The 9,184-nt window shown below is 46.3% G+C and overlaps 1 long non-coding RNA gene across 1 annotated transcript; it reads right to left on the reverse strand.

The window, feature by feature from the left end:
* Positions 1-493: 493 nt before the first annotated feature.
* LOC141271214 (uncharacterized) lies at positions 494-4,516 on the reverse strand. The gene is made up of 3 exons (XR_012321863.1): positions 3,657-4,516; positions 3,392-3,553; positions 494-1,146 (listed from the first exon to the last, which is right to left on the reverse strand). It is a non-coding gene; the product is annotated as an uncharacterized lncRNA (long non-coding RNA).
* Between the last annotated feature and the right edge of the window lie 4,668 nt (positions 4,517-9,184).

The raw sequence follows: 9,184 nt of genomic DNA on the forward strand, positions 1-9,184 counted from the left end.
GTGAGGGCGTATTTTTTGCGTGCCGATCTGACGTTTTTATTGATACCATATTGGGGTAGATACGATGTTTTGATCGCCATGTTATTGCATTTTATTACAATTGAGCAAAGAAAATAGACCATAAGCGTTTCAAGAAACCCCCGGGTACAATATAGTTAAGAAACAATGTGATGACTAAAAAATAAGTACTTTATTAAATATATTTAAAAAGACACATTGTATGATTCCATATATTATCAGACATACTATGGGCAGGTGAGGCAACAGAGGGTAGATAGAGACACAATTGGTATCAAATATAAACCAAAGATGCAATCACATAGTCCAATCAAAGGTGTGTAGGTCAGGTCACAATAATACTAATCATATGGCCTAAACAGAGGTCAATATAAATAATCAATCAAAAGTCAAATCCTACAGCACACAATAATGCAAGTATCACATGAGTAAGGCTGGATAAGGCATACTTAGTAACAGGTGAGAGATAAGGGGAAGCCCCGACACGTGTTTCCGTACTTCCACAGGGGGCAGTGGTGGGGTGTGTGTGGATACAAGGCCTCTCATATATGCGAGTCGTCAGGAGACAGAGGTGGGTACTGACCAATAGAGGCGCATAGCGCCGCGCACCCCCGGACATTGGTGGCAGCGGCGCGGTCTCAGGCAGCGTCCCGGAAGAGGAGAACTCCCCCACTGATGTCACATGTTCCGGGATGCCGCCCACCAGAGACCGCGTCACAGCCACATGACCACGGCACCCGGCACATGTGCACAAGGTCAGCCCACATAACAACAGAGGGGAAGATGCCAGTCATGGACATGCAGGGAAAAGAATGGAAAGAAGCAGGCGGTTACTACCGCATGAGACAGCACACATATATACCGCATCTATTCTCAATATGACCATGTCACCCCGCTCATAGTATATACTCTTAGCAGCGCATATAGTGCACAACAAATCACATTAATGAATGTCCATAAATATGGATAAATGTCCATGTCCATTATATCGCTTGTTTTCTTTAGAAAAAGGGGGGGGGTTCCATTTTAGTCCAAGTATGTTGTCTGTCATCAAACAATCAGATTCTCCTCCCGCTGCAATTCAAGAAGGGCTCCACATATGGAGAGAGGCCAGGGGAAATAAGTGAGCTAAAAAGGGATAAAAAATAATAACACACACAATTAAAAGACAGACTGTAAAAAGAGGTATGTGGCAGAAACACAGAGCTAAATCGATCAAAAATGTTAATTAATCATACTTTAAAACAGTATGTAGGGGAGGTCACCGGAAGGTCAAATCATCCAAATATGAAAATTTATAATAATCATAAACTGGGCCATCATAAGGAGAAGTCGAACTACAACATATAGCCTAGTCAGTATGTCTGTCGAATAGCCAGGTCAACCAAAACAGAAAGAAAAAGGAAAGAAAAGGAGAAGGGAAAGAAGGACAAAAATGAGGAGGGGGAGTCAAAATGATCTAATATAGCCCCAACAACAATGATAATGACCAAAAAAAATTATGGATTACATCATAAGGGTTCCCACGTCCAAAGAGACGGGGACGCAGAAGGAGCAGGCAACCGCTACATAGTTAAAGAAAGGGGGAAAAGCTCAGTCGTTCATTCAGGCCCGCTGGTGACATAGTTCCCAGTCTATAGATCCAATGACATTCCAGTTTGGCCAATGCCTTCTTTACATCACCTCCTCTTATGCCCAAGTGAACCTGGTCAATGCCGCGGACCTGCAGACTCTTGGGGTCACAATGATGATATTGCTTAAAATGTCTTGGCAGGGTCCGAAGTGATGATAGGTCCTCCACCTCCCCAGCCCCTAAAATATCCAACACATGCTCCCTCACACGCCTCCTTAATTCCCTAGACGTGAGCCCCACATAAATGAGTCCACAGCCACACGTAGCATGGTAAATGACCCCGACACTGCTGCAGGAAATGTATCTCCTGATATCAAACACTCTCGTACCATCCGCATTACAAAATGTTTTTGCCCTAACTATATTTCTGCATGAGAGGCGGGAGCCACAGGGATAACACCCCCATTTGGGGTTGCCAGTGTTGAAGGGCAGAGTACTCTGGCGCACATAATGACTGTGCACCAGAGTATCTCTGAGGCTTCTGCCCCTCCTCGCAGTCATAAGAGGATGATCCAGTAAAAACTCTCGGAGACTTGGATCAGTTTTTAGAACCTGCTAGTGTCTGTCAAGGATGCCCCTAATGGTGTGCCACTGATTGTTGAATGTAGATATAAATCTCACCACGGGTCGACTTTTTGATCTCGACGGCGGTTTGGGTGCAAGCAGCTCTTGTCTGGAAGCTCCCTTTGCTTTCTGGTAACCCCTCTTAATGCTATGATTACTGTAACCTCTCGAAACAAATCTCTCCTGCATGTCCGCCGCACACACATCGAAATCCACCTCATCAGAGCAAATGCGTCTAAGACGTAGAAATTGTCCTGTGGGTACTGCGCTCATTGTAGATCTTGTGTGCGCAGACGAGGCATGCAGGAGAGAATTGACCGAGGTCTCCTTCCTGAATATGGTCGTGCTCACCTCCCCATCCTCACGAATTGAAATCTTGATGTCCAAGAAATCAATGCTTTGTAAGTGATGTTTATAGGTGAGGTTGATGTTATAGTCATTCACGTTCAAGGAGGAGATAAATTCCTCTAGCTCGGGGACCGACCCATCCCAGATAATCAGGATGTCGTCGATATAACGAAGCCAGCACTGCGCATGGGCTGCGGATGGGCTGCACCCTCCAATACAAGCCCATCTACCAACCGCAGGACGTTCGAAGTGTCTCTGACATAGGAGGGTAACGTCTCAACTAGTGGATGTAAATAGTATTCAATAAACTTACATGTCATATTGCACAGCCCTCCAATGCCAGAGACAATCGGACGACCCGGCGGAGTCAGTGGGTTTTTATGAATTTTCGGTAATAAATAGAAGGTGGGGATAACCGGTGCCTTGACGAGGAGGCCCTCCAACACCTTTTTGGTAATGACACCCCTATATCAAGGGCATCCTCGAGAACACCGGCAAGTTCGATTGAAAAAGAGGTCATGGGGTTAGAGTGGAGTCGCTCATAGTATGATTTATTGCGCAATTGGTGCATCACCTCTTTTTCATACATATCCGATGGCCAAATAACGACGTTTCCCCCCTTATCAGCCGGCTTGATAACAACCCCCTTTAAATCCCGCAACTCCCGAAGGGCCTCCCTTTGTTTAAAGGAGAGGTTAAATCTGGAATTGTGGGTATTCAGTTTCTCAAGGTCTCTAAGGACCAGTGTATTGAAGATTTCTACTTGGGGACATATCGATAAGGGGGAAAATATCGCTGACCTCGGGTATACATGCTGTGGGAATTTACCTTTGCTACTAGAGTTCGACTCTTCTTCCAATTCCTCCAAAGTCAGCAATGCCTCTGCCTCAATCTGGGAAGAAGATGTAGGGGTAGAGGTAGAAATAGTCGGACGTCTAGTATGCAGCTTGTGTAGTATCAGTTTCCGAAGGAACAGGCTTAGATCCTTGGCTATAGTAAAAGAGTCAAAGTTAGAGCTAGGAACAAAGGTTAGGCCAAGTATCAGTACCTCAATCTGAGGTCTAGTTAGAATCAAATTTGACAAATTAATTACCTCCAACTGATTCGCCTTCTGTTTAGGACGAGGTGACAATTGGCCTTTTCTAGATGTATCTCTAAATCCCTTGCTCTTAATTGACCTAGCTCTGGTCAAGGGTCTGTTTCCACCTTCTTCACTGCCTGATGGATCTTCATCAAGGGAGGATAATGATGATGCTGGGGGACCTAATGGTACCAGTTCAGCAGGTAAAGTTTTTCTCTTTTTTCCAACATTACCTCTCCATCAATATACTTGTCCATTCCTAAAATCAGCAATGTCCCTCTGATATTTTTTAGTTTTAGTTTCAACTATCTCCTTCTCCCATTTGGCAAATTCTCGATCCAACATCTCTGTCATCTTAGTCTGTTCCTCTTGCGAGAGCTGTGAGGAGAGCGTTTCTTGAATCTTTCCGATCTCAGATTCAATATCAATAATCGACTTCTCATTATGATTAGTGTTGAGCGAGCACTAAAATGCTCGGGTGCTCGAAGCTCAGGCCGAGTTCGCCGTGATACTCGGGTGCTCGACCCGAGCAACGAGCCCAATGTTAGTCTATGGGAGACTCGAGCATTTTTGCGGTGGCACCCCCGGCAGTCTTTTAAAAGCCTAACAAGTGCCCAAAACGATAGTGACAGTGCTCAAATGACATGGGGACAGCATGGGGATCGCCCCAGGAAGCATTTCTGACCCCCAGGTCACTGCTGTCAACAACGTGGTCAGAGGTATTAAGCCACTTTTACAGGCTCACAATAAAACGAAAGTGAAACTTTTTTCCTGTGAAATATGTTAAGGAACATCCTTTCCAGGGAAAAGACTTGTGTATAAGTTAAAATAAATGACCAAAAACAAAAATACTCCTCCACACCTTCGACTATTTTCACAAGTAGCATTTTTTATGCGTTTTTGCACTTTTGTATTGCTTTCAACTATGACAAATGCATTCACCGGGAAATGTCATTTTAACATTTTACAACCTTATCTGGCCATGTGCTGTGTGACACATGCATAAAGTGCTGAAAAGACATGGGAACAGCATGGGGAAGACCCCTGGAAGCATCTCTGACTCCCAGGTCACTGTCTAAAAGTGTGCCCATCATAAGTGATCCTTGCTGCATCAGAAGATGCAGACTTGCAACTATCCCCATGCAAGTTCTAGTCCCAGGGCAGTGTTCAATTGTACCTCCCCCATTCCTTGCAATACAAGCGCAAGTATGCAGCCTGCCACCCACCCACCCCCAGGCTGCAATACCATACTGCTTGCTTGCTTGAACTTGAAATTGGGCCTTTTAGGCATGTGGAGGCGGAATCTGGCCACCACGTCATGGCTGTGTTGGCGGCCTGGAATCCATACTCAGTCCCCAGCTGCCCAGCAGCCGGGTGTCCATACTCAGTCCCCAGCCGCCCCGCGGCCGAGTGTCCACAGGGTCCCCAGCCGCCTGGGGGCAGTCGGGTGTCCATAAACGGTCCCCAGCCGCCCCCATTTCTCCTTGGAACATCCCCCCACACACTTTTCTTAGCCCGGCCTGCTTTAGGCAGCATTGGACGAGCCCACCAGAGAACCAGACTCCTCCGGTGGGCCCTGACTTCTCCATCGGTGGAGTTGAGAGTGCCAAGGTGAGGAGCATGATGATGATGACAGAAGTTAGCATCTGCTATGTTTTCTTTTAATGCAAGTGTAAGTGTGCAGCCTGCCACCCACCCACCCCCAGACTGCAATTCATACTGCTAGCTTGCACTTGAAATGGGGCCTTTTAGTTTAGAGGAGGCCGAAGCTGGCCACTACCTCATGGCTGTTTCGGCAGCGAGGTATCCATACTCAGTCCCCAGCCGCCCCTATTTGTCCTGGTGTGCCTTATACATAAGATTAAGCGCGTATACCAAAACATTACCTGTGCCCTCCCCAGTGCATTTAGTGGGAAGGAGAGCCTATTCCGCTGTAGTGTGTGCATGCCAAACCCCTGTTCATGGTACATGCGAAGATGCCTCCCACCTTGCACCTGTCGTTGCAGACTTGCAACTATCCCCATTCAAGTCCTTGTCCCAGGGCAGTGTTCAATTGTACCTCTCCCATTCCTTGCAATGCAAGCGCAAGTATGCAGCCTGCCACCCACCCACCCCCAGGCTGCAATACCATACTGCTTGCTTGCTTGCACTTTAAATTGGGCCTTTTAGGCATGTGGAGGCGGAATCTGGCCACCACGCCATGGCTGTGTCGGCGGCCTGGTATCCATACTCAGTCCCCAGCCGCCTGGTGGCCGGGTGTCCCCGCTTGCTCCCCAGCCTCCAGGGGGTGGCCGGGTGTCCATACTCGGTCCCCAGCCACCCCTATTTGTACCGGTAACCTTTCCCACACTTTTCTTAGCCTGGCCTGCTTTAGGGCAGCATTGGCCGAGCCCACCGGACTATCAGACTCCTCCGGTGGGCCCTGGCTTCTCCATCAGGGGAGTTGAGAGTGCCAAGGTGAGGAGCATGATGAGGATGATAGAAGTTAGCATCTGCTTTGTTTTGTTGTAATGCAAGCGCATGTATGTAGTAGCGGCTAGGCCTGAGGTGGTCAGCGTTTTGGCGCATATCCTACCTCCTCCGAGGATTGCTGGATGTTTTCCTGCTACTATCCAAGTTCTATGACTCCCGTTAAAACAAAGCTTCAGGTGATAAATGATGGATGAGGTAGTGGCAAAGGAGAAAGAGCAGGAGGAACAGGGACCATTCACATCAATATCAGGCCAGTCAACCAGATATGTCTTGTAGGATATGTTTCTGTAACAAAAGGAGCGGTTCGGCTACACAGTTATAGGGCATACAGTGAGTGCAATGCCTACCAAAAATTTCGAGGCACTCCAATGCCCCTTGGAAATTACATGGAGGTCAGAGGGCGTTAACTAAACCTTTTTTTCCATTTATAGCAACTGGGTCTCCTGTGCACTGTTGGCCTAAGCAGTGAATGGAATGCTTACCAAAAATTATGAGGTATTGCAATGCCCCTTACAAGAGCCATGTGTGGCACCCCAGGGGTCTGGTCACCACAGTAATAGAGATTACGTCGGAGAGCAAGTGGGAGGTTTCCTGGTCAGGATCCCTTAAACATGCAACATCCTCCTGCCCCAGTCCTGGGAGGGGAGAATTCTGCCCTTATAAACTGGATCTGGGGTGGGGTTCAGTGAGTCAGAGAACAGTCAGAGTCAGAGTGAGAGCAAGGGAAAGTAACAGCAAGGAGCTCTGTAGGAGCTAGGAGCTAAAGACGAGGGGCTGGAAGCTGAGCAGAGCTCGCCCTAGCAGAAGACAATAGGAACCGGACACAGGAGTCCGAAGCTGTGAGGACTTATATATCCAGCAGCAGAAACCAGCCGGCAGGGGATTTCAGGTCCTCTGGCCATAGAAGCCCGGAGGCTCAGTCACAAGCAAGGGACCAGCACCGCCGTCGTGGAGCGGAGGCTAACAGTGTGGAAGTGAGGTTCAAAGGACCCCAACCCTTTGCTTATCCCTTGCCAAATTAACTTATTCAAGTGTATACGTGAAGCTTTGATATCGGACAGACAGAGTCAGATACTGAACTTCTCTTGAAGAGAAATGGCGCAGGAAAGATGTGTTTATTATTCCAGCATAACATATATATGTTCAGTATGGAGGAAGGGCCCAATAGGGTGTCACCCTGAGGCAATTGAGCAATCACAGTGGTCTCTGGCCCATGGTATAGATAAGTCTCATTATGTTGTCCTATTGGGTTAAATGTTTCCTCCCCAGATATTCTCCTCATTCCTCAGGATATTCTCTTGGGTGGTGTCATGTTGAATCCTTTGTCTCGTCTCCTTCTTGTAAACAATTTGAAAGTCCACCTCTATAACCAGCTCCAACTAATCCTTTCAGGATATTTATATAGTGACACACGAGTACAGATATCTGATATATATATATCAAGGTTTTAATAATATATATTAAAGTGAGGGTATATATGACTAAATGATATCCAATATAACAGATATATGCAAAACAAGATTCATAACATATAACAGAATATAAGTATAGATATTTAGTATACATCAGAGTTTCATATAATGTTTTTTAGTAGATTTTAGAATCTTATCTTTAACAGTCCCCCCTAAAAACATTTTTGAAACCCTTCATCAGACCCCCTCTCTGCTTAGCACTTGTAGAAATACATAGCAAAAATGTCACACAAAAGAATCTAGAGGTTACATTTAATAATATAAATTCTAGATATAAGTAAATGAATACTGCTTTCACACCTCCCTTCTCCTCTGGCAGTGGGTGAACGCTCCAGCCGAAGTGCAAACACACAGACCTGACCACGTACTTCTCCGCCCCTAGTGGGAGGAGCCAGCCGAGGCCGGATTCCCCAGACAAGCCTATCCGCTACACTGCCGGATGGACACCAACACACAAACTACCACAAACAAGGGAACTATACAGCTGCCACAATCAAGTGTTAAGGCCCCTTCACACACAACAAGATTGCCATCGAAATCGCTACTGCGTGACGGGGCCTTTAGACTTATTACTTAAGACTGACTGTTTAATCTGGATTGTTGTCAAAGATTCTTCCGTCCAGTTATTAGTTTCCTCATCAGTCATTACCATTATAGGATCCACAGTTTTTATATTAATTTCCGTATACAAGGAACAACACAACATGCCATCATCGCTAATATAATCATTATTACAAAAATTGCCATCCCCACCTGAACTAACCTGCCAGCCACTCATCCATGAGAAATACTGGTCCCATGGATCCTTGATCCCTGAATTTTCTTTAAGTTCTTCTGATAAACTAGTAAGTTTCTTTAGAGCAATTGTTACTTTGCCTGTAGGGTCAACATTATCTGGAATATAGGTACAACAAGAGTCCCCGAACATCTTACATACGCCCCCTTCTTTCCTGAGTAATTGTTACCTGGGACTCGGGATTCTGAACGCTCACAAAAACAATGCAGTAAAGGATATACAGTCTGATGGCTGTGCTGGTGCTGGGGTCCTCTTTCAATGTGAAGCGTGGATCCAAGTGGCCTTCCCTTCGACTTTGACTGATGTAGGTGTCACCAAGATCACTTGGAATGGGCCCTCGTATCTGAGAGGACTTCCGGACGTGCTTTTTAACGACCACCCAGTCTCCAGGTTTGATTGAGTGAGTATGCTCGTCACTGTCAGGATCTGGGATGGAAGACAAGACTGCAGCATGTGTTATTGCAAGTTCTTTGGACAATTGTATTACATAGTTAACAATAGTATCACTACCTGCAACCATCTCTTGGGGGAAATACCCTCCCAACCTTGGGGCTCCTCCAAACAAAATCTCATAGGGAGTCAGTTTGTGTTGGCCTGTCAGGGTGTTTCTGATTGAGTACAGGGCAATGGGAAGACCGTCTGGCCAGGGAATTTGTGTCTCCTGATTAATCTTCAACAATTTGGACTTTAAAGTACCATTCAGTCTCTCAACCATCCCACTACTTTTGGGATTGTAAGGCGTATGAAAACCTAAGCTAGTTCCTACCATACTCCACAGATCCCTGTAGAGTTGGGCCGTG

This window comes from Phyllobates terribilis, unplaced genomic scaffold (assembly GCF_046119375.1).
Source record: "Phyllobates terribilis strain yellow unplaced genomic scaffold, ASM4611937v1 Scaffold_5__5_contigs__length_657084704, whole genome shotgun sequence".
In the NCBI taxonomy this organism is placed as follows: Eukaryota; Metazoa; Chordata; class Amphibia; order Anura; family Dendrobatidae; genus Phyllobates; species Phyllobates terribilis.